At 42.7% G+C, this 27,822-nt stretch overlaps 1 protein-coding gene and 1 long non-coding RNA gene across 6 annotated transcripts in view; one reads left to right on the top strand and one right to left on the bottom strand.

The window, feature by feature from the left end:
- The window catches only part of LOC140470734 (histone H2B 7-like), a 192,504-nt gene that overhangs the window by 118,316 nt on the left and 46,366 nt on the right, over window positions 1-27,822 (bottom strand). The window lies entirely within an intron of this gene.
- On the top strand, window positions 7-27,822 carry LOC140470780 (uncharacterized). Its single transcript, XR_011956691.1, has 3 exons — window positions 7-967; window positions 8,071-8,178; window positions 27,290-27,822. It is a non-coding gene; the product is annotated as an uncharacterized lncRNA (long non-coding RNA).

Here is a 27,822-nt window from a genome sequence, read left to right as displayed (position 1 = left end):
ACACACACACACAGATACTCCTACACACACACACTCACACACACATAGGCACTCCTATACAGACATACACACAGACACACATATACACAGACGTGCACACAGACACTGACACACACCATTACAGACATATACACTCCCACACTCACACATGCACCCCCTCACAGACTTAAGACACTCTGCACTCACTACACACATACACTTTCTCACTCTCACAACCCCGAACCCAGACAGACACACACACAGACAAAGACCCACATGCACACACATATTTTGTGGAGTGAATTTGTACTTTCAGGGTTAAATTGTACCTTACTCAAAAACTGCATGCATTCATGTAGAATTCTGAGCTCAAAAACTGCATGAATTCATGTAAAACTCCGTTATCTCACTTTTTAGATTAGAATCAATCTAAACATCATGGCATAGACAGAGAACACGGGGCTAACACCTTCAACATATTGTGTAGCTATCACCATTGTTAACAGCTAACCTGAGAATACAACTTTTTTTTAAAAAGGTTTGTGATTTACACATGAAAGAAGTGAAACTATCATCATATTCTAACAGATGAAAAGCATGACAGACAATTAATTTTTCACTGTATAATTTCAGCTACATCACACTGTCAATTTTTGCTATAAAGTCTGTGTTAGGATTGAGCCCTCCACTACCACCTGATGAAGGAGCGTCGCTCCGGAAGCTAGTGTGCTTCCAATTCAACCTGTTGGACTATAACCTGGTGTTGTGTGATTTTTAACTTTTCTTCCGAAAGCTGACTCTTCCTGAGCAGAGGAGCTCATGCGTGAGGCCCTCCCCCAGCGCTGCCATTGAGGAGCATTTACTCAGTGAGTACAAGAGGTTTGTTTGAAACAGACCGCAATGGAGAGATCAGCAGGCTCCTTCCAGCAGCACATCGGGATGGGAGCCTGGGACACAGAGGGGGCTCCGAGACCGGGATTGATTCGGGGTGAGTTCAGGGAGAACCGGGGGCTGTTTGTAAGAGGCCAAGCGGAGCAGGAACTGGTCCCGGAACTTGGAGTGAGCGGGCTGGGGGGAAGAGAGAGGCCTTTCTCGGGCTGTGTGTGGGCCTGCTGAGGGAGGCAGAGTGGGAAGAAGCCGCTGTGGGTTGGTCTTGTGGTTTACAATCCTCTCAACACTGTTTTACTTTCAATCTGTTTCCCACTCTTTCTTGAGGTAGTGTGGACCAATTGTTGGAATGGGATACTCTTGTAAAAGGACATACACTGGGGTCTCGGTAAAAACATTAGCAATAGCGCCGTTTCCTATTTCTAACAGGTAGTTGGGGAGTTGGATGTTGAACTGTGTAAGCATCCTGGTGGTTGAGTACTCCCATTCATGGTGCTGTGCATTTGTTGCTCAGTTTCTGGATTTAACTCAACTGATATCAAGTTAAAAATCACACAACACCAGGTTCTCGTCCAACAATATTTTTGGAAGCACTTGATGTGTAACATTGTGCACTCCAGTCCAACACCAACATCTCCAAATCAACTGGTATCGAATCACATGAAAAACAAACAATCCCCAGACAGAGAGCAGCAATGAATGTGACAATGATCAGTTCAATCTTGCCAGACGAGCCTCATGTTGATTTACAGGTGGTGTTTCTGTATCTTCCTCCAGAAAAACACCTGAGGGACTAAGACACTGTAATACTTCCTCAGTTCAAAGCAGAGTGACCAGCTGCCTCGAACAAACAGAATGTATGTCGCCCATTGACGTTTACACACCATTGTTGGAGATAGATAAACTGAATCCTCATCCGAAATAGACATTCAGGAACAACATTAAAATCTGCAATTATTAAGAGCAGTTTCAAAGTTTCAATGAAGATAGAAAAATAGGCCACATTGTTGTATTGTTTTAACAACCATCCGTGAAGGAGGGGTTAAGTACAGAGGGAAACTGTGATCACCGACAGGGCAAGAGTTACTGAAGAGTTGTCGAGTTAGAGAGACGTATAGCATGGAAACAGACCCTTCGGCCTAACTTGTCCGTGCCGACCAGATATCCTAACCTAATCTGGTCACATTTGGCAGCACTTAGCCCACCTCTCTAAACCCTTCCTATTCATTTTGTTAAAGTACAGATTTGAGACAGCCCAGAGAATCCCTTGGGGACTCAGATCTGTAAGCCTCTCTTGGTTCGTCCTGGAGATCATACACTTTGGTAGTCTGGAATAAAAACCTCTTACAAACAGTTTAGTTTAACTTTAGCCTTCTCCTTTATTTACCAATAGTATCAGTGTTACAACATAACATTGACACCTATAAATCAAGCTAGCTGAGGTTCTATAACCTTAGAAAAGTAGGGTACCAGCTCTTCCTTTAAGAGCCCTCGCAGACTACTCCACTCTTCATTCTCAAACAGGCTTCCTTTTTACAAAACTTTACAAAAAACATTGCATGTTCTTAATTAGATAGACAATGGAAAGGCAACAATTGGTAAGGAAGAGAATTTAATTAACAGGTCTGTGTGCACTTAACTGATCACTCCTGTAGGCCCTTAGCCATCCATCAGGTGGGAATAACAGATCCAGCTGAGTCACTGCCTGTTGGTGAGGTAAGTCACTGTCATAAAGAGGTATCAGTCTAAACTAAGTGGGAGAGGTCAAAAGGCACAGCTGTCATATCAGAGATCACTGTTTTACAAAATGGCATCTTCGCGAGGAGGGCAAACTGACGATAAAATGGCTTCCTGACAGATTGTGTCAGAATCTCTTCAATGTTAGGTTTAGAATAGTTTTAAAGCTAGGAGCAGACTCCTGCTTTTTATCTGAAGCACAAAATCATTCTGTGACTGAGGCTGAAAGGTGAAATTTTAAATGATTCATTAGTCTCAAATTAAACATGCTTTCTTTTCAGAGTTGTGTTTCAAATTCAAAGATGACAGAAGATTAGATTAGCTTACTTACAGCGTGGAAACAGGCCCTTTGCCCCAACAAATGCTTCTCAATATTACATTTTAGAGTTTGTATTTCATAATCAGTAATGGCTACTCAAAATCATCATGAAGTCCCAAAATGCAAATAAATTCCAAACATTCATCTCTCACTCTCACACTCACTCACTCACACACAATAAGAATCCATTATAATTGATAGGACCTGACCATTTACTACAAGGCTTTTAACATGCTTCTGAGATGATACAAAGTTTCCGAGATCACAATCAAACACTGTCATTAAATTCATAAGTTAACAACAGTGAATGTTATCACTCGGTGTCTTTTTTTTACATCGATTCATTGATGTTAAGGCAAATATTCTTGATTGCTTTAGAGCATCCTGTTATCACTTGGTGAGAACAGATTTTTCTTTTTATCTTCTGCACATCCTAGGTTCCCCCCTTTTGTGGCTTGATGCCTCCCTGTCTGCCCTGTTTATTTTCTTGTGTTCTATAATTCAACATTACATTTAGTCTAAGTATTTAAGGGCAAGTTTTAAGGCTTTCTCATTATACTCACTCAGATGCCATTTAAATGTTATAATTGTACCAGGCTCCACCACTTCTCCATGCGCCTTATGATTTTATAAACTTCTATAAAGGTCACTCTCCAGGGAAAACAGTTCCAACCTGTTCAGCCTTTGCACACAGCTCAAATTCTCCAACCGGGATGAAGCATATTTACATGGAGTTTGTGTGACTGAAAAGGACAGAATTAATCCTTTAGCGAATCCTTGTCACATACCGAGATGCCAATTAAATAACATGAATTTCAAACAGACAATCTATACAGGTAGCTCGTGTGCTATACTCGCAACACGTCCTTTCTATAACCCACTAACAATACAACTTGATAAATGTCTGCCCATTTCTCATCTGCCTGAATGCGATACTCTCCATTTCCTCATTAAGACATCATTTTTAAGATAATAACAATCAGGGATACATTTGGGTTCGTTTTGTGTATGCCTTTTGATACAATTGCTTTAAATTTTCATCTTTTTGCTGTAACTCAGTTAATTTACCTGAGCTAAAGATGTCTGCTTTGTCATCTCTGTTCCTGGTTTGTCTCAACTATCTGATCAAACGGGGTCTCTGCTAATTTCCCTTCAACTTTCTTATCTGTACTCTTTGACTTTCCTGTTTCAACTGGTGACATTGTGACCTCGTTACCACACAGTCAGGAAACATCCCAGGATGTGTGTCCTGCAGTAGTCCAGTTGCCTGAATTTCCATTGGCTTTTCAGCCAAAATCAGGACTCCCACCAGTGAATCAGCAACATCATTAACAAGGACAAACTGTATTCCCAGAGCTGAAAGTTTGTCCAGTACACCTACTATGACTTCTCCTCTCTTCACTCGATGCTCTAACCTCACTTCTTACAAATGAGCATTCCTTATTTCAATGTGAATTCCAGTTACTCATACCTTTTATGGCAATAGAGCTTAAGCGGTACATATATCTTCATCTTTTAGCATCACAGATTGAGAGGATACTTATATCTCTGAATATTGCTACCTCTTTACCTGCTCCTCCTGGCCGATGCGAGTAAACTTTACCTTCACGGTGTATGGTTTAAGAAGATCTGGCACTTCCTCCATAAACAACCTCCAACCAGCTTGTACATTCTGGTGCAGCTTTCTAGTCTCCACAGTGCTCTCTGTTACCACTCCAACAAAATTCACTGGCTTATCCTGTTTTCCTACATCTGGCTTCTCAATGCTTTTCCGAACCCACTAATACTGATTCCATGTGGCCTACTTTATTGAAAATACCAGAGCTTTTTCACTTGTCTTTCCCCTTCAAGGGTTTCCTTTTTACCCTATGGTAAATTATCCTTATGATCTTCACAGAGATCTAATTTTTACTTTCCATGTGAGAATTTCTCTTATCCACAATTATTACCCCTCATGGATTGAAACTGATTTTAATTTATTGATCAACTCAATTATCAACCATTTCTGATGCCAGTCTTACTGTTCTAACTGTCTGCTCTTATGTCAGTTGTCATTACAACAGGAAGTGAATTTTTGAACTCCTGTCTACGTGCCAATTACCAAAGTTCAAACTCCCTCTTTCTTTCTTCCATTCCTCTCTCTCCTCTTCTCTCTCTTCTCCCTCTCTTCTGCTTTTAATTGTAATTCAAAGCATTTTGTTTCTGTTGCTCTTTCCTTGACTTTTGCCTCTAACTCGAGTTGTTTCATTATCAATTGAATGTTAGCCATCTTCAAAAGATTCTGATGACATTTTCTGCAAATTTAAATGTAATTATCCCCCTTTTCCTCATAGAAGGAGGCAGTTGACCTCCAGCTTGTCTGCTAATTACAGCAGCTTGGTATTAATCACTTTTTGCAAAAAAACTGATGCCACCTCTTCCATCCCAGAAATCTCTTGATGACTCAAAGAACCATTGCTATCCCAAACACTGTTTCCTGATGAAGGGCTGATGCCCAAAACATTGATTCTCCTACTCTTCAGATGCTGCCTGATCTGCTTGGTTTTTACAGTAACACACACTCGTCTCTGATCTCCAGCATCTGCAGTCCTCACTTTCTCCAAGCGCTGTTTAAACCAATTGAATTCAACACCTGGAACAAAAGGCGCTAAGACTTACCATTTGCTGCCTTCCAGTCCAACAAACCAAATCCCAAATCAGAACTAGAGAATAAATTCTGCAAACGCCCCCAATCTGTTATGGAAAAGGCCAGACACCCTCCAAACATTTCAAGAAAGTAACCCACACCCTAACTTTGCGAATTGTTTTAAGTGGGTGTAACGAAGATATTCCAGGAGGGATGCAGCTGGTCAAATCAGTAGTTTGATTTACACATTTACCAAATGATACACAAACAAAAGAGAACAGAATACTAAACAAATTAAAAATTCAAAAACCCAACAGACTATACCAACTTAATGATGATGTTCCCAACATTTACAACAATCCCCATAAATACCCCTTGGCACAAAAGGTAAAGTCAAACACAGGGTTGTACAGGAGAGATGTCAGAGAGAGAGAGAGAGAGTACCAGCATGGACCTGCTTCTTTGGGTTCAGCAACCTTTTCAACTGCCTGACTGCTTTCAGTCAATAGCCAGACAGCCAAAAACCAAATCAAGCCAGAGAAAAGCTGAGCTGGGAAAACTGGGCCACTCCCCTTTCATTGTACAAGTGTTCTTCTTAAAAATGTGGAAACTTTTTGACTGAGGCATTACCTGTTAGCTATAATCAAAATGGCCCTAAAACCCATCAACTCCGACTTTTCGGAACTTATGTCTTTACAAGCTTTGTTAAAGGAGCAGCAGCATCACAGCAGACTACTCCAAGAAGTAATGCCCCGAGGGATTCAGGGTAATGTATTGAATTGGATCCAAAGTTGGCTCAGTCACAGGAAAGAAAGGATAATAGTCAATGGTGGCCATTGTGAATGGAAAGCTGTTACAAGTGGTGCTATGCATGGCTCGGTGTTGGGACCTCTGCTGTTTGTTTTATCCATTAATGATTTGGAGTTGCGTATGTTGGGCAAATTTGTGAAATTTGCAGATGACACAAAAATTGGCCGTGTAGTGGATAGTGTGGAGGATAGCTGTAAGCTCCAAAACTAGACAGATGGTTTGGTAGAATGCTCTGATAAGTGTCAGGGAATGTATTTTGGGAAGTCAGACGGGAAATGGGAATTGACAATAAATGGGAATATACTGAGAGGGACAGGTGAAGTGAGAGATCTTAGTGAGCAAATGCTCAGGTCCCTAAAGATAGAGGGGCTGTAAAGAAGGCACATGGAATGCTCTCCTTCATTGGCAGAGGGTTGAATACAAAAATAAGGAAATATCAATGAAACTGTGTGAGGCACTGGAGGCTACAACAGGAATAGTGTGTGCAGTCAGGTCACCACATTACAGGAAGGACGTCATTGCTGTGGAGAGAGTGCAGAGGAGATTTATAAGAATGTTGCCGGGGCTGGTGAATTGTAGCTATCAGGAGAGATTGGAGAGTTTGGGGTTGTATTCCTTGGAACAATGGTGCCATGATTAAGGAAAACAGGGCGACACTCATATCCGCGGGTCCAGTTACCGCGGTTTCACTTACCCGTGGTTTACAGTGGTCTGAGCATATAAAAGGGAATGTTCCAGAACCAGGGACCAGGAGAATGCCGGAAGGTATATTTCCCATTTAAATTAATGGTTTTGCACCGATCTGCGGTTTTGCGTTTCCGCTGTAGGTCCTGGAACAAATACCCCATGGGTAATGGGGTCTACAGTACTAAATAGTGAGCTACCTGATGAAGGAGCAGCACTCTGAAAGCGTGCACTTCCATATAGGCCTGTTGAACTATAACCTGGTGTTGTGTGATTTTTAACTAACTAGAGAGTGGGAGACATTAGACAGGAGGAACCTGTTTCCTTTAGCAGACAGATCAAAATCCAGGGATCACAGATTCAAGTTAAGTGGCTGTAGTCTTAGAATTTATGAGGAAAAATGTTTTTTATGCAGAGAGTGGTGGGTATCTGGAATTCGTTGCCTGATTTGGTGGTGCAGGCAGAGACCTTACATATTTTTAAACAAAAATTCCCTGGTACTGAGCCTCAAATGTTGTAAACTGCAAGGTTACAGGCAGTGCCAGGATGGTGGGATGAGAAAGGGCATGTAGGCACGGACAAGATGGGCGGAATGCCCCATCCCCCCCACCCCAAAGCTGTATTATTTTTATGATTCTCCAGTTATCAATGAGACCAGACCAGTCAATGCTGTGTGAATATGTAAATATATTTACCATATACCGAAAGTTACAGTTTGATAACTACACCCACACATTCACCAAACAGGAACTGACAGGCATAGATCAATAACTAAACTCACATATCCACATACCCACTTGCATCAGGTGGCCCCATTCATGGAGCTGTATGCGTGTTGTTTCGTTTCTGAATCGCGCTCAACTGGTATTAGAATTTTAAGAAAAAATGGACAAGGAGCAGCTCAGCAGGAGTGGAATCAGACCCGTGGTTCTGTTTAAATTGCTGGCTTTCAACAAAATAAAATCCTAGTGACGATTAACTGAATGTTACATTGATGTTGCCAGTCACAACTGATGTTGATTTACAGGAGGTATCGCTTCTGTTTTTCTCCACGCAAGTACTCAAAGGAGCAAGATAATGTAATATTCCCTCGGTACAGAGCCAAGTGTGACCAGCTGCTTCGAACAAACAGCAGGTATGTTACTGCTGTCAGGGTGAAGAACATCCTTTCAATAGACAATAGGTGCAGGAGTAGGCCATTCTGCCCTTTGAGCCAGCACCACCATTCATTATGATCCTGGCTGATCATCCTCAATCAGTATTCTGTTCCTGCCTTATCCCCATAACCCTTGATTCCACTATCCTTAAGAGCTCTATCCAACTCTTTCTTGAAAGTATGCTGAGACTTGGCCTCCACAGCCTTCTGGGGCAGAGCATTCCACACACCCACCACTCTATGGGTGAAGAAGTTTATCCTCAACTCTTTTCTAAGTGGCCTACCCCTTATTTTTAAACTGTGTTCTCTGGTTTGGGACTCGCGCATCAGTGGAAACATTCCTCCTGCCTTCAGAGTGTCCAATTCTTTAATAATCTTATACATCTCAATCAGATCCCCTCTCAGCCTTCTAAATTCAAGTATATACAAGCCCAGTTGCTCCAATCTTTCAGCATAAGATAGTCCCGCTGAAATTGACCTTGTGAACCTATGCTACACTCTCTCAATAGCCAGAATGTCTTTCCTCAAATTTGGAGAACAAAGCTACGCACAATATTCCAGGTGCGATCTCACCAGGGCCCTGTATAGCTGCAGAAGGACCTCTGCTTCTATACTCAAAACTTCTTGTTATGAAGGCCAGCATGCTATTAGCTTTCTTCACTACCTGTTGTACCTGCATGCTTGCTTTCATTGACTGATGTACAAGAACACCTACATCTCGTTGTACTGCCCCTTTATCTAAGTGGAGTCAAGTTAGATAGTAATCTGCCTTCCTGTTCTTGCCGCCAAAGTGAATAACCATACATTTATCCACATTAAACTGCATCTGCCATGCATCTGTCCACTCGCCTAGCCTGTCCAGGCCACCCTGTACTCTCCTAACATCCTCTTCACATTTCACCCGGCCACCCAGCTTTGTGTCATCAGCAAATTTGCTAGTATTACTTTTAATACCTTCATCGCTATCATTAATGTACATCTTAAAAAGCTGCGATCCCAGCACTGATCCCTGCGGCACACCACTGGTCACTGTCTGCCAAAAGGGAGCTGTTTATCACGACTCTTGGTTTCCTGTCAGCCAACCAATTTTCAATCCATGTCAGTATTTTGACCCTAATACCATGTGCCCTAATTTTGCAAATAACCTCCTGTGTGGGACTTCATCAAAGGCTTTCTGAAAGTCCAGGTTTACTACATACACTGGATCTCCCTTATCCATCTTCAGTTACATCCTTAAAAAATTCCAGAAGAGTTGTCAAGCAAGATCAAAATTTGTGAGAAGATTTGTAGCTCGGATGCTCGTTGTTGTGGTTCTGTTCGGCGAGCTGGAAATTTGTGTTGCAGATGTTTTGTCCCCTGTTTAGGTGACATCCTAAGTGCTTGGCGCTTCTGTGTTGTTTCCTCTGGCATTTATAGTGGTCAAGCAAGATTTCTCCTTCATAAATCCATGCTGACTCTGAGCTCTCCTGTTACTGCTTGTCAGATATATTGTAATTTCATCTTTTATAATTAATTCCAGCATTTCTCCCACCACTGAGGTCAGACTAACTGGTCTATAATTCTCTGTTTTCTTGCCCCCTCCTTTCTTAAAAGGTGGGAAAACATTAGCCACTCTCCAAATCGCAGGAACTGATCCTGAATCAATAGAACACTGGAAAATGATCACCAATGCCTCCACAATTTCCAGAGCTACCTCCTTCAGTGTTCTGGGATGCAAACAATCAGGTCCTGGGACTTATTAGCCTTCAGATCTAACAGTCTCTCCGACACCATTTCCTGCCTAATATAAATTCCCTTCAGTTCAGGTCCTTCAGCCACTATTCCATCTGGGAGATTGCTCGTGTCTTCCCCAGTGAAGACAGATCTAAAGTACCAATTCAACTCTTCTGCCATTTCTTTGTTCCCTGTAATAAATTCACCCGTTTCTGTGTTCATGGGCCCAATTCTAATCTTAACCATTTGTTTTCTTTTACCTAAAAAAGCCTTTACTATCCTCCTTTATATTTTTGGCCAGTTTACCTTCATACCTTATTTTTTCCTTTGGGTATTATCTTTTTAGTTATCCTCTGTTGTTCTTTAAAAGCTTCCCAATCCTCCGATTTCCCACTTATCTTTGCTATGTTATACTTTTTCCCTTTTGTCTTTATAAGGTTCGTAACTTCCCTCGTCAGCCACGTCCATCCCTGCCTCCACTCAGGATCTTTCTTCTTTTTTGGAATGAACTGATCCTGCATCTTCTGCATTATACCCAGAAATGCCTGCCATTGTTGTTCCACTGCCATCCCTGCTAGGGTATTGCATCATTGAACTGTGGCCAGCTCCTCCCTCATAGCTCCATACTTCCCCTTATTCAACTGAAATATTGTCACGACCGATTCTACCCTCTCCCTTTCAAATTGCAGATTAAAGCTTATTGTATTGTGGTCACTATCTCCAAATGGCTCCTTTACTTCGAGGTCCCTAATCAAATCCGGTTCGTTGCACACCAGATCCAGAATTGCTTTCTCCCTGCTAGGCTCCAGCACAAGTTGTTCTAAGAATCCATCTCGGAGAAACTCCAGAAACCCCCTTTCTTGGGGTTCAGTACCATCCTGACTCTCCCAGTCTACCTGCATGTTGAAATCCCCCATAACAACTGTAGTAATATCTTTGCGACAAGCTAATTTTAGCTCCTTATTCAACTTACACACCACATCCAGGCTACTGTTTGGGGGCCTATAGATAACTCCCATTAGGGTCTTTCTACCCTTAGAATTTCTCAGCTCTCTCCAAACTGACTCTACATCCCCTGATTCTAGGACACCCCCCCCCCCCACCCTGCACAATGGACTGAATATCATTCCTTACCAACAGGGCCACCCCACCCCCTCTGCCAGTCAATCTCTCCTTACGATAGCACGTATAGCCTTGAATATTCATTTCTCAGGCCATGTCCACTTGAAGTCACGTCTCAGTTATCCCCACAACATCGTAACTGCCAATTTCCAAATGAGCCTCAAGCTCATCCACCTTATTTCTAATGCTTCGTGCATTCATATATATTTTTAATTTGTTACGCCCCTCACCTTTCCTATCAATCCATGTTTTACGAGCTCCGTTTGGAATACCATGCATCTCGGCATTCTTGTGCACGTCTCTGTTTGGCCTTTCCTAGGATGGATGTGTTGTCTCACTCGAAGTGGTGTCCTTCCTCATCTGTATGTAAGGATACTAGTGAGAGTGGGTCATGTCTTTTTGTGGCTAGTTGATGGTAATGTATCTCAGTGGCTAGTTTTCTGCCTGTTTGTAAACAGAAAATGGGCCAGACCACCAGTGCTTCATCCGGAGGCTTACTGATGATGGTACCTAGTATGGTGACAAAACATCTGTAAAAGAACCTTCCAGCTCACCGAGCAAAGCTAAATCCAGAACCTCAACCTGAGCTACAACTCTTCTCAAAATTTTATAGACTTCTATTAAGTCTGCCCTCAGTCTCTGCTGCTCAGACGAAAACTATTTGGCTTTTTCTCGCTTTTTATTTAGCTTATATCTGCGAGACAACATTCTGGCTAACCTCTTCTGCACCCTAAATCCTCCACGTCCTTCCTGTAATGTGGCAACCACAATTGAAAAATCACGCAACACCAGATTATAGTCCAGCAGGTTCATTTGGAAGTTCTAGCTTTCAGAGCGCTGCTCCTTTATCAAGGTAGCTGTGAAACAGGATCATGAGACACAGAATCTATTGCAAAAGATTATAGTGTCATGCAACTGAAATGATATTTTGAAGAAACCTAGATTGCTGTTCAGTGTTTCATCTTTTAGAAAGGGTTGCAGGTTTCAGTTCATTAGTATATACATATCAAAACTTCTTTTAAGTCACATTCCAAACATGACTTCAGATTTTATTTTAAAAGGGTGACATCTCAACTCAGACAATGTATTAAAGGTGTGAAGTTAGAGTCTGTCTGTATCCCAATCTTGAGTCAGACTGGTTCTATTGCCAAAGTAGGATTATATAAAATATTACATATATTGACTGCCTGCAGATTGTATTTTGCTCAAAAAGAGCACAATGTATCTGCAAATATAATTCTGCAAATGCAAATTCACCCCAGAGACTTGCATGTGTGTGCACATGCGTGAGAGAGAGAGAAAGAGAGCAAGAGCAGTGTATATGCTTGATAAAGTGTATGTATAAGTATAAGCCTGTGAGAGGGTGTGTGCATGGGTGAGTTGGGGGTGTGCATGTATGAGGGAAAGCATGTGGATGAGAGAGGGTCTGCATAAGTGTGTGTGTGTGTGAGTGTGTAGTGTGACAGGAACCCAAGGTCCCGATTGAGGTTGTCCTCACAGGTTCTGAACTTTAGTCAGGATACTTTTAACGTGACAATCAAGGTGAACAAATAGACAATGCTGTTCATTTGTATTTATATGTGAGATAGATAGTGAGCACATTGAAGGAAACATTTCAGCTATTAGCAACTGAGAAGGACAGAATTAATCTATTGTCACAATACTCTTAAGTATCACCCAAGAAAAGTCAACCAATAAGGCAAGCACGCCACCCTATCTACTTGCATGGCCACTCTTAGAGAGCTATAGACTTGAACCCCAATGTTGTTCAGAGTCCAGCATTAACTGTATACCTTTCCTTAACAATTGATCTCCCAAAGTCCAGCATCTTACACCTTACTGAATTAGAACTCCATCTCATTTCTCCACCCATATCTGTAAGTGATCTCTATCCTGCTGTATCCTTTGACATACTTCTCCACTCCCCACAAGTTCACCTATCTATATACTGTCTGCATTTAGTAACGATAATTTTAATGTTACAATCAAGGTGAATAAATAGCTAATGCAATGACTTTGAGCAACCAGATGTAAAGTACATATTGAGTCCAAATTGAATTGAAGGATACATTTCAGCTATCAGTAATTGTGAAGGACAATTAATCTTTTGTCACTTACATAGACACAGCAATCAAATAATATGAATTCCAAATGCACAATCTGTGTCAAAGCCTTACATAGAATGATTTATGTGTAGATACGTAACCAAATGTTTCCCCACACCACCCCCTCCCCCCCTCCCTCCCCACACACACACACACACACACACACGCACACACACATTCTCTCTGATTCTCTCTCTGACTTATGATGAGTTTCAAAAACATACACCATCCTGACACACAGTACAATATCGAACAGTCATACAGTTCCATTGACATTGCAAGTAACACAAAATTTTATGTTCAAAATTATTTCTACCCACACATCCTTTGTCAGAGAGGCCTATGGCACAGAATCAGGCCCTTTGAAACTTGAGTCTGCACTGATCAGAAACAACCAGCTCACAATTTTCATCCTGATCAGCCAGCATCCATTTGCATAAAGAGATCATGGTAGCAGAGGAGCTTATCATCCCCATCTTTCTCACAACACCATTCTGCATTTCTTCATATTGCATTAGGCTTTGTTTTGTTTGTTTCAGTCCAACCAGAAACTCTTTTATTTTTTGGTATTTATGTACTTCTTTCAAAATTGTTCCAATTTTCTACAAAGAGCTCTGCACTCCCCCTTCCCCTCCCTCGGGATGTATCACCAAAAAAGCATGAAATCTGGCAGCAATTTTCACAATATAGCAGTGGAATCTAATAACCACCCTTCAAAGCAGTGGAGAAAAGGGGGGGTGGGGGGAAAAGCCAAAATTGATAGGCTTGTAGAATTGCACATTTTATTTTCAAGCAGAATAGAATAGCGTTGATTATTCCATAAATTCAATTTGACAGTTTACATATTCTGCACCACATGACAAAAAATAATACAAGTCCTTTTTCTTTTGTCCTCCCTACTTTGGAGCAACATAAAACTACTGCTAATGGTGCATCATCACACTACAGAGCAGGGTAATGTTCTGTCTACATCAGAAAATGGAAGTGAATTAGCTAATTGTCTTTTCCGTACAAGGTCAGTCAGCTCCAATGCAGTTGAATTGTTTGTCACTTAGTTGCAAATGGATTCAGTTTACACTGATTTTTACTTCACCAGTATTAATAAAAGAACATCACTATGCACTGTAACAAAAACTGATAGCTTTCTGAGACCAACGTTTTATATAATTACTCTCTGTTAGATTCCATACTATACAAGATACAAAAGGTCCATTGTGTTTCCTACCTTGACTCTGAAGAAAAGCACAGAATCCTTTCTGCTGCAGTGTGTTACACTTTCACTTGCACGTGATTCCTACAGGCACTAACAATTAAAGAACTTCAGCTGTTTCCCATTCGCTACAGGAGACATGGACTGAGATACAGACTGGCAGCACAAGAGCACACTCACTCTCACTCAGCCATTGAATGCTGAAAGGAAAAGAATAAAATTTGGTCTAAATTATTTCCAGATTTGAATTGATTCTCAACATCACTTCTCACAGCTGAGGATAGGAAGGATTCTGACCAATCAAGGAGTACAGTTATTAAAAGTCAGATGTCTGCAGATCTGATGTCAAATTATCCTTTCCATATAAGACACTGACAATGTGTGGATGAAGTTCACATTCCCAACAATTACTGCAGAACTGATGCATAAGAGAATGTCCCAGTCCAGGCACAATGGGCTGAATGGTCTGTTTCTGTGCTGTACCACATCAGTAATTCTGATTTTGGTGAGAAAGGAGATGATATGCTGTTGTGTTGCATATTGGTATAAAAAATATAATTCACTTATTGACATGTGCATTCACATACTGACATAGGAGAAAATGACAAATACAGATTAATATCAACATTCTCAAATCACAGCAGGGACAGACCAATAAATACACTCACACATTCACATCGGCAATGGGCAAATACAGGTCAACATTGACAGTCTCAATTCACAGAGCAGGAACAGACTGGTAAATACATTCACATAGGGGAAACGGACAGGTAGAATTGATAGTTACGTGCACATAGAAGAAACTGACACATACACATTGATAACTACACGGTTCTATAAATGATTCAGAGTTGGGTGTTGAGGACATAATGTCTAAATTGCAGTTGACACTAACCCAGGGAGGGGAGTGAATTGTGAGGATGATGCTTCGTGACTTCACAGGGCGATTGACAAGTTGGCCAAATGGGCAGAAATCTGGCAGATGAATAGCCACGCAGACAAATGTAATGAAATGCATTTTGTTAACAGAAACAGATGGCAACAATGCAGGGTCAATGGTACATCTTTGAGGGGAAAACTGGAGCCAAGGGACCTCCGGGTTCATGTGTATCATTCTCTGAAGGTGGCCAGGCAAGCCTAAACCATTGTGAAAAAGGTTTATAGGATCCTTGTGGTTATAAATAAAGGCATTGAGTATAAAACTGAGGAAGTGATGCTATACCTCGACAAACCATTGGTCAGACCACATTTGTGTTCAGTTCTATTTAAGGAAGGATCTTCAAGCTCTGGAGAGGGTCCATTGGAAATTTACTAGAATGATAGCAGGAATGAAGGATTTTACATAATAGGAAGGATTAGTGACACCAGGGGTGGGGTGAAGTGGGGGGCCTGTGACCCTTCACAAATCGATCAACAGCAAATCTATCTTTCAGCAAATAAGGAGGACAAGTAGGAGAAGGCGTAGCACTGCCACGATTCTGTGACTCCGCTAAGCTTTGTCTCAATACTTACCCGAGGCTGGAATTATTCCTGGGTCCCTGGAGCTGTGAGGCAGCAATGCTAACAACTGAGCTACCGTGCCACCCAATGTTTTTGCCACTGGCCATGAAGGGGTTGGTTAGCTCAGTTGATTCTGTAGTTGGCTTACAATGTATCATCACGCTGACAGCATGCGGTTCAATTGCTGCTCTGGTTGAGATTGCTGTGAGTGATCATTCCCTGTACCTTAGATGTGGTCACCCTCAGGTTAAAACATAAAACAGTTGTTGCTTTTTCTCACTTTTTCTCCCCCACACCTCTCTCCCCCTCTCTCTGAGACAAGGATGAACTTACATGAACCGTCTGATAAAACTATAACTTTGCTGATTAAAAATTAACTGCCCTGTTTTTCACTGCAAAATAACTTGTGTGTTTCCTTCCTGCTGCATCATGAGTGACCTGTAAATGAAAGAAAAGACATTTTACCAACAGTACGTGTAGAACATAGAAAAGTACAGCACAGAACAGGCCCTTTGGCCCATGATATTGTGTCGAGATTTAAACCTAATGTAAAATATAGTAACTTACAAGAGTAAATTATAGTAAATATACGCATCCTTGAACTCACTGCTATCCATGTGCATGTCCAGCAGTTAATTAAATGTCCCTAATGACTCTGCTTCCACCACCACAGCTGGCAACGCATTCCATGCGTTCACAACTCACTGCATAAAGAACGTACCACAGACGTCTTCTTTATACCTTCCTCCTAATATCTTCAAACTATGACTTCTCAGACCAGTCAATCCTGTCCTGTGGAAAAGTCTCTGGCTATTGACTCTATCTATTCCTCTCAATATTTTGTACACCTTGATCAGGTCTCCTCTCTTCCTCCTCCTCTCCAGAGAGAAAAGTCCAAGCTTATTCAACCTTTCTTCATAAGGCAAGCGGTCCAGTCCAGGCAGCATCCTGGTAAACCTTCTTTGCACCCTCTCCAAAGCCTCTGTATCTTTCTGATAGTAGGGTGACCAGAACTGGACACAATATTTCAAGTGTGGTCTCATCAGGGACTTGTGGAGCTGCAGCAAAACCTCGCATCTCTTAAACTCGATCCCTCTGTGGACTGTAAGTCTGTGGACTTTTAATTTAGGGTAGAGGAGGTCCTACTTTGTAGGACCAGTGGTCTAGACCCCACTCAATCACTTACCTTCCCGACCGGCTTTGCGTTCCAACGTCGCCACCACACAACACCTGCCGCTTTCTGCTGCAAAAAGACCATTGGCATCGAGGTAAGTTCTTAAGTCTCCCATGGTGGAACCTTGTTGAACACCTGAAGTCGATATAGATCACATCCACCGCTCTGCCCTCATCAATCCTCTTTGTTACGTCTTCAAAAAAACTCAATCAAGTTTATGAGACATGATTTCCCATGCACAAAGCCATGTTGACTATCCCTAATCAGTCCTTGCCTTTCCAAATACATGTACATGCTGTCCCTCAGTATTCCCTCCAACAACTTGCCCACCATCGATGTCAGGCTCACTGGTCTATTATTACCTCGCTTGTCCTTCCCACCTTTCTTAAAGTGGCACAGCTCTGATCCCCAGCATCTGCAGTCCTCACTTTCTCCTAGAAGATCTTTGAGGGGGCCTTATTCTCTCCCTAGTTACCCTTTTGCCTTGATGTATTTGTAAAAACCCTTTGGATTCTCCTTAACTGTCTATTTGCCAAAGCTATCTCCTGTCCCCTTTTTACCCTCCTGATTTCTCTCTTAAGTATATTCCTACTGCCTTTATACTACCCGAAGGATTCACTTGATCTATCCTGTCTATCCCTGACATATGCTCCCTTCTTTTTCTTACGCAAAATCTCAATTTCTTTAGTCATCCAGTATTCCCTGCACCTACCAGCCTTTCCTTTCACCCTAACAGGAATATACTTTCTCTGGACTCTTGTTATCTCATTTCTGAAGGCTTTCCATTTTCCAGCTGTCCCTTTACCTGCGAACATCTACGCCCAATCAGCTTTTGAAAGTTCTTGCCTAATATCGTCAAAATTGGCCTTTCTCACTAGCGATGTTTAAACGTGGCTGGGTTTTAGAGAGTTAACTTTTACCAGCATTACTTATTTTTGAGATGGTGAAAAGTGAGTACACCAAACTGCTCTCTGTTTTGGAGTCATCTATAATCAAGAAACAGGAATGCAAAGTGAACCGAAAGGTTAGAGATCAGAATGTTAAACCAACAGCAAACAATGCCTCAAAATTAAATACGGAGTGATAATTAAGGTCACAGCCCCAACCCAGCAGGAATATAAACCAAAGCTCTTGGCTATATATCGACCTTTCAAAGCAGTTCACAAACCAGGTGACTCAATAACATCGAATGTGTATTTTGCATCAACATTCACTACAAAGTTTGTGCCCACCCTCCCAGAACAAGCTCACAGAGGAAGGTAGAGGCCCTGGGATCATTTACAATTTTTTTTGTTACTATTATTCGCTCATGGCACATGGGCATCACCTGCTGGACCCAGCATTTATTGTTGTGGTTCTGTTCGCCGAGCGGGGAATTTGTGTTGCAGACGTTCCCTGTCTAGGTGACATCCTCAGTGCTTGGGAGCCTCCTGTGAAGCGCTTCTGTGATGTTTCCTCCGGCATTTATAGTGGTTTGTCTCTGCTGCTTCCAGTTATCAGTTCCAGCTGTCTGCTGCGGTTGCCGGTATATTGGGTCCAGGTCGATGTGCTTGTTGATTGAATCTGTGGATGAGTGCCATGCCTCTAGGAATTGCCTGGCTGTTCTCTGTTTGGCTTATCCTATAATAGTAGTGTTGTCCCAGTCGAACTCATGTTGCTTGTCATCCGCGTGTGTGGCTACGAAGGGTAGCTGGTCGTGTCGTTTCATGGCTAGTTGGTGTTCATGGATACGGCTCGTTAACTGTCTTCCTGTGTTTGTCCTATGTAGTATTTTGTGCAGTCCTTGCATGGGATTTTGTACACTACGTTGGTTTTGCTTATGCTGGGTATCGGGTCCTTTGTCCTGGTGAGTTGTCATCTGAGAGTGGCTGTTGGTTCGTGTGCTGTTATGAGTGGTCGTAGTAGTCTGGCTGTCAGTTCAGAAATGTTCTTGATGTATGGTAATGTGGCTAGTCCTCTGGGTTGTGGCATGTCCTCATTCCATTGTCTTTTCCTTAGGCATCTGTTGGTGAAATTGCGGGGGTATCCATTTTTGGCGAATACATTGTAGAGGTGTTCTCCTTCCTCTTTTTACAGTTCTGGTGTGCTGTAGGGTGTTGTGGCCCTTTTGAACAGTGTCTTGATGCAACTTCTTTTGTGTGTTGGGGTGGTTGCTTTCGTAGTTCAGGACTTGGTCTGTGTGTGTGGCTTTCCTGTATACCTTTGTGGTGAATTCTCCATTCGGTGTTCTCTGTACCATCACGTCTAGGAATGGGAGTTGGTTGTCCTTTTCTTCCTCTCTCGTGAATCTGATTTCTGTGAGTGTGGCGTTGATGATCCGGTGTGTGTTCTCTATTTCTGTGTTTTTCATGATTACAAAGGTGTCATCTAAATATCTGACCCAGAGTTTGGGTTGCATTTGTGGTAAGACTGTTTGTTCTAATCTTTGCATTACAGCTTCTGCTATGAGTCCAGAGATGCGTGAGCCAATGGGTGTGCCATTGATTTGTTCATATATTTGGTTGCTGAATGTGAAGTGTGTTGTGAGGCACAGGTCCAGTGGTTTGAGTATGCAGTCTTTGTTGATAGGTTCCCCGTCTTGTTATCTGTTCTTTATGTCCAACAGGTTGGCTATTGTTTCTCTGGCGAGGGTTTTGTTGCTAGAGGTGTACAGTGCCATTACATCGAATGAGACCATAGTTTCTTTCTTGTCTTCATGTATATTTCTGATGTCCAAGAAATCCTATGTTGACTGTATGATGTCTGGATCAGCTGATTAGGTGTTTCGGTTTCTGTTGTAGTTCTTTAGCCAGTTTGTGTGATGGTGTCCCTGGTAGTGACACTATGGGTCTGATTGGAATGCACTTTAGGTAATCCATAGGATCTGGGGGTGTGGTTGCTTTCAGGTTTCATTCTCTGTAGGTCAAACCTGGTTATCTGTCCTGAGTTTGGGGTGAATTTGCCAAAAACGGATACCCCCGCAATTTCAGCCACTCTCAGACAACAACTCACCAGGACAAAGGACCCACCATGAGCAAAACCAATGTAGTGTACAAAATCCCATGCAAGGACTGCACTAAATACTACACAGGACAAACAGGAAGACAGCTAACGATCCGTATCCATGAACGCCAACTAGCCATGAAATGACACGACCATCTATCCTTAGTAGCCACACACGCGGATGACAGGCAACATGAGTTCGCCTGGGACAACACTATTATTATAGGACAAGCCAAACAGAGAACAGCCAGGGAATTCCTGGAGGCATGGCACTCATCCACAGATTCCATCAACAAACACATTGACCTGGACCCAATAAACCGGCCACTGCAGCGGACAGCTGGAACTGACTACCGAAGTGGCAGATACAAATCACTACAAATGCCGGAGGAAAGATCACAGAAGCGCTTCACAGTCGGCTCCCAAGCGCAGAGAATGTCACCTAGGCAGGGGACGAACCGTCTGCAACACAAATTCCCAGCTTGGTGAACAGAACCACAACAATGAGCACCCGAGCTTCAAATCTTCTCTACAAACTTTGAACACCTATCATTTATTGCCGAACTCATCTCTAGTTGCCCCCTTGAGAAGGTAGGCACGAGCTGCTCTCTTGAACTGCTGCAGTCCATGTTCTGTAGATAGACACACATTGCCCTGAGGGAGGGAATTCCAGGATTTTGACACAATGACACTGAAGGAACAGTGTTATATTTCCATGTCAGGACACTGAGTGGTCGGAAGGGGAACTTGTAGAGGGTAGGTGTTCCCACATCTGCTGTACTTGTCCTTCTAGATGGAAGTGGTTGTGAGTTTTGAAGGTGCTGCCTGAGGATCTTTGGTGGACTTCTGCAGTACATCTTGTAGATGGTACACACTGCTGCTACTGAGCATGGGTAGTAGAAGTGGATGCGGTTCCAACCAAGTGGAGCTGCTTTGTCCCTCAATGATGTCTAGCTTCTCGAGTGTTGTTGGAGTTGCAAGTATTCAGACAAGGGGGGAGCATTCCATCACACTCCTGACTGGACACTGAGATAGTTGGAATGGCTCTATCAGGGAAGATTCTAACCATATATATCCCTCCAAGGAAAAAAGGAATGAAATCACGCCAAAACAATATTGTTCTGTCTTCCTCAGTTGGATCCCAGGGTCTATGCTACAAATTCCAAACTGAGTCATACCCATCGCACACAGCCTACCTCAGATATACGGAAAGCCTTTGATTTTCTGCCATTTAATAATAATTCTCAGAGTACACCCCCCTTGTTCGTGAATCTCAAGGTTTGTAAACAAAATGAATAGATTACTGAACAGTACGTGGCTCCAGCAAAAATAAAGGATCAAAAGGAAAGTTGTCTTACAGTAAACAGTCAGTTTCCAGGTGGCAAATACTATCTGTCCCTGCTGAGTTTCTCCAACAATTTCTGTGTTTCTTTTTATTTCTGTTATTCATTGCCTGAAGAAAGCTAATTGAATGCTGGCCGTTATATTGAGAGATCTGGTGTACAAGGATGCAGAAGGGATGCTGCAGTTATACAAAACCCTGGTTTGACACCACTTGGAGCAGATCTGGGCACCACACCTGAGGAAGGATAGATTGGCCTGGGAGGGAGCACAGCATGAGTTTACAAGATTGGTACCTTGACTTCAGGGGTTAAGTTATGAGGAGAGGTTACACAAATTAAGCATTTTCTGTCCAGAATTTACAGGGTTCGTGGATGATCTGATCAAAGATATTAACAGGAAAAGATAGGGTTTGGAAATTGGAAGTGTTTCCACTGGTCGGGGATCCTAGAATTAGGGAGGGCATAGCTAGAGAATTAGGGTCAGACTGTTCAGGAGAGATGTTAGGAAGTACTACTATGCACAAAGGCTGGGAGAGGTTTGGAACTCTCTTCCACAAACAGCAGGCATTGCTGGATCAGTTGTTAGTTTTAAATCTGAGAGAATATTTTTGTTCAGCAAAGTTATTAAGGGGAATAGGGGTCAAAGGCAGGTCTACGGAGTCAGGTCACACATCAGCCACTGAATGGTGGAGCAAGCTGAATGGGTTGAATGGTCTCCTCCTGCTCCTTTACATGAATATTCCACATTAATATATCATGGAACTCCCTGCAGTTACAAAGTGGCATTTCCACACACTGCAGCAATTAGTGATTTCAAATGGAAACTGAAAGTCCAAATATTTTATTTTCACACATTCCAGATCCCCACCATCCTCTGGGTGAAACAATCCTCAAACCCATCTCTAAACCTCTTACCCTTCAGTTTAAAAACCATGAAGGCAAATGTTCTAAACACCTTCTCAAACACCCTGTCTACACGTGACATAACTTCAAAGAATTATGCACCTGAAACCCTTGGGCTCTGCTCTACAACACTCCCAATCTTACACTCTGATATCAAGTCCCCCTCATCCATCAACCTTCTCTGTTGTAAAGGAAACAACCCAAAATTCCCTCCCCAACACTTCCAGGAAGAGATTTGTTTTTTCTGGATCTTTCCAATCAGACGAATACCAGCATGAACGCTGACCAATACGTGACGATGTAGGATCAGCAGCTCACAGATTCATACTCACCATTCAATTGACTTGACCAGATCCCTGCGTATTTGAAATTTCTTGCAGGTCTGTCCTCATTCGGGCCCTCAGCTCGATTTCCCATCACCTCCCCTAGAATGAACTATTTCCAGATCATCACCCAACCGAGTTCCCCTCCCAATCGTGACAACAATTTGCTGCTGTGCGTGTATGAAAACTCCTGGCAACAAGGTCACTGAGCCAAGGTCCCACGGAATGACCTCCTGGAATTGTCCAGAATGTGGCTGAGAACTTCTACGTTCATAGAATAAAGTTTTACTGTACGGAAGGAGGCCATTTGTGTCTGTACCAGCTCCTGAACGAGCTACCCAGCCCATTCTCCAACCCTATCTCCGTAGCCCTCTAACATCATCCCTTCCAAATTTATATCCAGCTCTCTTTTCGAACCTCCATTGAAATCTGCCTCCACCACACCCTAAAGCAGCACATTCAAAACCCAACAATCCAAATAAGTTTCTCCTCATCTCACTCTCTCACTGACAATCTTGAAATTCTATCAGTCAGTTACTAATAGACCAATGAGTGAAAAACAAGAACTTACTTTCCCGTCAGAATTGTTCAAACTTTCAACACCTCAATAAGGTCACCACTTCATCTTCTCTGCTCGAAGGAGAATAAGCTCAATCTCCTGAACTTTTCCCTGCATCTAAAATCCCTCATCATTGGCATCATTCTTATAAATCTCCCTCACATTGTGTCCAGGGTTTGAACATCCTTCCTTTAGTAAGGTGTCCAGAACAGAACAAAACCAGCCTGGGTAATAGAAGGTCAATTCCCTTTGTCAAATGTATTTCTAAATTCAGCTTCCGTTGCCTGTGAAGGTAAGGTGTTACACACAAAGAAATATCCAACAGATCAAAGGTGCATCTCCAACATGATCTAATATTCTCCATTCAATACTTGCTGTCACTGGAATTAATTTCTTTTCTGCCCTCTGCTTTGTGTTGGGTTAGCTCAGTTGGCTGGATGGCTGGTTTGAAATATGGAGCAACATCGACTGCGTGGGTTTGAATCTCTCACTGACTGAGGTTACCATGAAGAACTATCCTTCTCCATCTCTCCCCTTGTGTGAGGCATGGTAGCCCTCAGATTAAACCACCACCTACCAGTTATCAGTCTCTCTCTCTCTGACACACCAGCTGAGGTTCACCAAAACTTCAACATCACCTCCTTGTTCGCAGACTCTATGCACTTATTAATAAAACAAAGAATGCTATGTCTTTTATTAACTGCTGTCTCCCTGTTATGCCGCCTTCACTGATCTGTGGACATATACCCCCAGCTGCCTCTGCTCCAATCCTGCTCTAGTTTTTTTCACCCCCCTAAACGTATTGTCTTTCCATTTCTTTCAACCACCGCCCTTCGCCAAATTTGTGTTGAATCATGTTTGTCTTTATTTTTGAATGTTCATGAATTAAAATCTATTTTGTTAAATAAAACTTCATTTTCTCCCTCCTAGCAGTTTTGCTATTAACTAACAATATAACTCCAAAAGAACATCCAGGTTGGCATCAGGTCGAATCCACTTGGCCCTTCAGGAATCTGCTCTGCTATTCCATACGATCACAGCTGATCCCATCTCAGCCGCAACTTCACTTTCCTGCAATCACTCCCTTTCACCCATCACTGATTAACAATCTGTCTGTCTCCTCCCATTTAGGCAGTGGTTGGGGGGGGGGGGGGGGGGGGGGAAAGAGAAGGGGTGATGTTCTGACAGATGTACAACCCCCTCCTCATTTGAGAGAATTCATTGCTCCTTACCTCTATTTTCAGTCGGCCCAGCCCCTGATCACGAAATGATACTTTTTATTCGAGATTCGCCCACATGAGCAAACATTCTCTCTCCAACTCCTTTGTCAATACCCCCTTTAGCATCTTGTAACCTTCCGTTAGATCTCCTCTCTTCCATACTCCAGAGAAACTGCTCAATCTCTCATCTCAGACAAACCCTTTATCTCTGGAAATGATTGAGTGAATCTCCTCTGAACTACCTCCGGTATAAACTGCATCTGTCCTCAAGTAATTAGATCAAATTTGTACCAGTCTCTTCTCATATGACTAAACTTTCATCTGGGCAATCAATTCAGTGATCTCCTTTGAACTCCCTCCAATTCAACTACATCCCTACTCAAGGAATGGGAACAAAACTGTCTGCAGTATTCCGGATGTGGAAACCACAATCCCTTGTACAGTTGCAGTAACAATTACCTACTTCCATACTCCATTCCGTTCATAATAAATGTCTTCCTTGTGACCTGCTGTAGCCTTTGCACTGACATTTTGAACTTTCTCTCCTATTCAGATGATAAGTTGCCTTTTTCAATTCGTCCAACTGCAATGAATAACCTCACCACTAATGGGACTGACCAACGCTCAGTTCACAGTCTAACGGAAATTGAGAGTGTGTCCTCGATTTGAACTGTTGTGCAAACAAGTCAGACAACGGTTCATTTGCTCCAATTTGTCTAACTGATGTAAAATTGCTGGGTTTGCACCCGAGTGATTTTCAGCCCATTCGGACAGTGTTTGAATGTTGTTCGAAGTTGCTAACCACCTCACTAACTTACCTGTGTTGCCGGGAAAATGCCGGGGAAAAAAAACAGCTGGAGAAAATAAGAGAGAAAGAACATAGGAAAGTTTTACTGTAAATATTCAGCTTCTCCTGCTAGTAAATGAATCTGGATTCTTTGACTGATGAGCAAGCAACAATTATTCCAATTTTAACCTTTAGATTATACCTGTGCGGACCATTCTTCTGAACACAGCACATTTCTTTGTATGTCTCCCCAAGTAATTTCATCTGCCACTTGTTCAATCTACCCACATCCTCACAAAGCACGTTCCCAAATAGTGCTTTATTTCTTTTTTAATTCACTGGTGGGATGTGAAAATCACTGGCTTGGCCTAGAAATTAATATCCATCTTTAGTTGGCCCCTTGAGAAGGAAGTTGTGAGCTGCCTTCTTGAACCACTGCAATCCCTGTGCTGTCGGTAGACCCACAATACCATTAGAGAGGGAACTACAGGATTTTGACCCAGCGACACTAAACAAATGCTGATATATTTCCAAGTTGGGATGGTGAGTGGCTCAGAGGGAAACTTGCAGGAGGTGGTATTCTCATGTATCTGCTGTGCTTGTCCTTAGAGATGGACGTGGTTGTGGGTTTGGAAGGTGCTGCCCGAGGATGTTTGGTGAATTTCTGAAGGGCATCTCATAGTTGCTACTGAACACGGGTGGTGGAGGGAATGGATGTGATGTCAATTAAGCAGGGGCTGCGTTGTCCCTGGATGGTGTTTGGCTTCTCAAGAGTGGTCTACAAGGTGCACTGCAGAAGTGAGTGAGTGAGTAAGTGTCAATGAGAGTGTGTGTGTGTGTGTGTGTGTGTGTGTGTCTCTCTCTCTCTCACACACACACAGATGTACACATTCATACTCTCACTCAAACACACTACACACACACACACACACACCCTCATACACTATGTGAGCAACATCAGTTTGAAACCTACATCGAGTGCAGACTGGAGAACGATCGCTGGGGTTACCTGCTGGAATGTCTCACCCACCTTGTTTCCAATCCCGGAGTTTAATGGGAAGCAATGTGAGGAGAGAAAGGATCAGAAACAGTGGGACAATGAGTACTGCCATCTCAGTGCTGTGTGCTTGTGCTGGATTCAGAGAGGGATTTCCTGTCAATAACATCATTGCTTTAGCAAACACCAACCCCAGTGTTTCCTATTCCCTGTTGCCCTGACCCTCTGCCAACACTCGTGTCTGTAAAATTCTCTCCAAACCCTCACCATTGCATTATCATTGTTTCGGTGCAGTCTCTCTCATTAACAATATCCCACCAATCCAACCCAAATTATTGCATGCTAAACTCAAGAGATCGCTCTGCACCCACTCTCTCTAAATTGTCAACTAGAAATTACTGTCCTTCATTTTCACCGCCTGCATATATCGAGGCAAAACTTTCCTTGTCCTCCACCTGTCAGCGGCAACTTGGCCATTTACAGAGAAATATCGAAAATATCATCAGGAGGGGCCATTCAGCCTCTCTCGTCTGCTCCGCCCATTCAAAGGGATCATGGCTGATCACCCAACACAGTCCTCTGTCTCCCTGCACTCTCCCTTTACCCCTAAGAACTCAATCAAACTCCGTCCTGAACAACATTCAGTGATCTGGCCCTGACTGCTTTCTGTGACAGAGAATTCCACAGGCTCCCCACTCTCTGGGTGAAGACATTTCTCCCCATCTCAGTCCCACTCAATTTCCTTTTGACCATGACCCTCTCGTTCTGGACTCTCACCCAGTCACCGAGAACACCCTCCCTGCGTTTACTCTGTTTCATCCTTCAAATTTATAGGTTTCTATGAGATTTCCCCCTTAATTCTTCTAAACTCCAGTGAATATCATCCTAACCATTCCTGTCTCTCTCCATCTGTCAGTCCTGCCATTCCCAGGAATCATTCCGGGAAACCTTCACTGCACTCCCTCCATAGGCACAATATCCTTCCTCAAATAAGGAAACCTCAAACTTCTCACACAGTTCTCCAGGGGATGGTCTCAGTGTCCAATTGTAAAGAGACATCCCTGCACTTGGACTTGAATCCTCTCACTATGAAGGCCTCCCTTATCTCAGAAAGGATATTACTCACTCTCTCTCTCCCCTTTCCCCCCACAGACGCTGCTGACCTGCTGAGTTTCTGAAGTAATTTCTTAGAGTGTTCCTGTCAAGACTTCAGCTGGACCCCAGTGAAGAACAAGCACAGATCAAAGATGAAGAATGAATTACCTACCTCTGTGAGGTTGATGGAATTTGTGGTCACATTAAATAACGTTCCATTCCTGGTGATCGCGACAAGGTATCTGCCTTGGTGCTGGGACTGGAAGGATTCAATGGCCAGTTCTCTCCTGTCTGAGCTGAAGTTGTAATTCCTGCTGGCATTGTTTAAAGCTTACCTTTGAAGGTACCATTGAAAGTACAGTCCTGTATCTCGACATAATACACACTCTCGAACAAGACGATTCCCAATCGGAACTTCCATTTAATTGACTCTGGGGATGAGGAAAACGTCAGCAACAGGAACTCGAACAAAACAAGACAAAGAGGAAATAAAAGATCGGGTGTTGAAATTGTCTTTCTTTTTGCAGATGTTATCTTCTATGACAGGATAATAACTGACAGAAAGGAGAAATAAAACAACTGAGATTTCA

This window comes from Chiloscyllium punctatum, chromosome 52 (genome assembly GCF_047496795.1).
Source record: "Chiloscyllium punctatum isolate Juve2018m chromosome 52, sChiPun1.3, whole genome shotgun sequence".
Lineage (NCBI taxonomy): Eukaryota > Metazoa > Chordata > Chondrichthyes > Orectolobiformes > Hemiscylliidae > Chiloscyllium > Chiloscyllium punctatum.
Note: the sequence above shows the minus strand (reverse complement) of the source record. Positions and strands in the feature narration are given on the sequence as shown.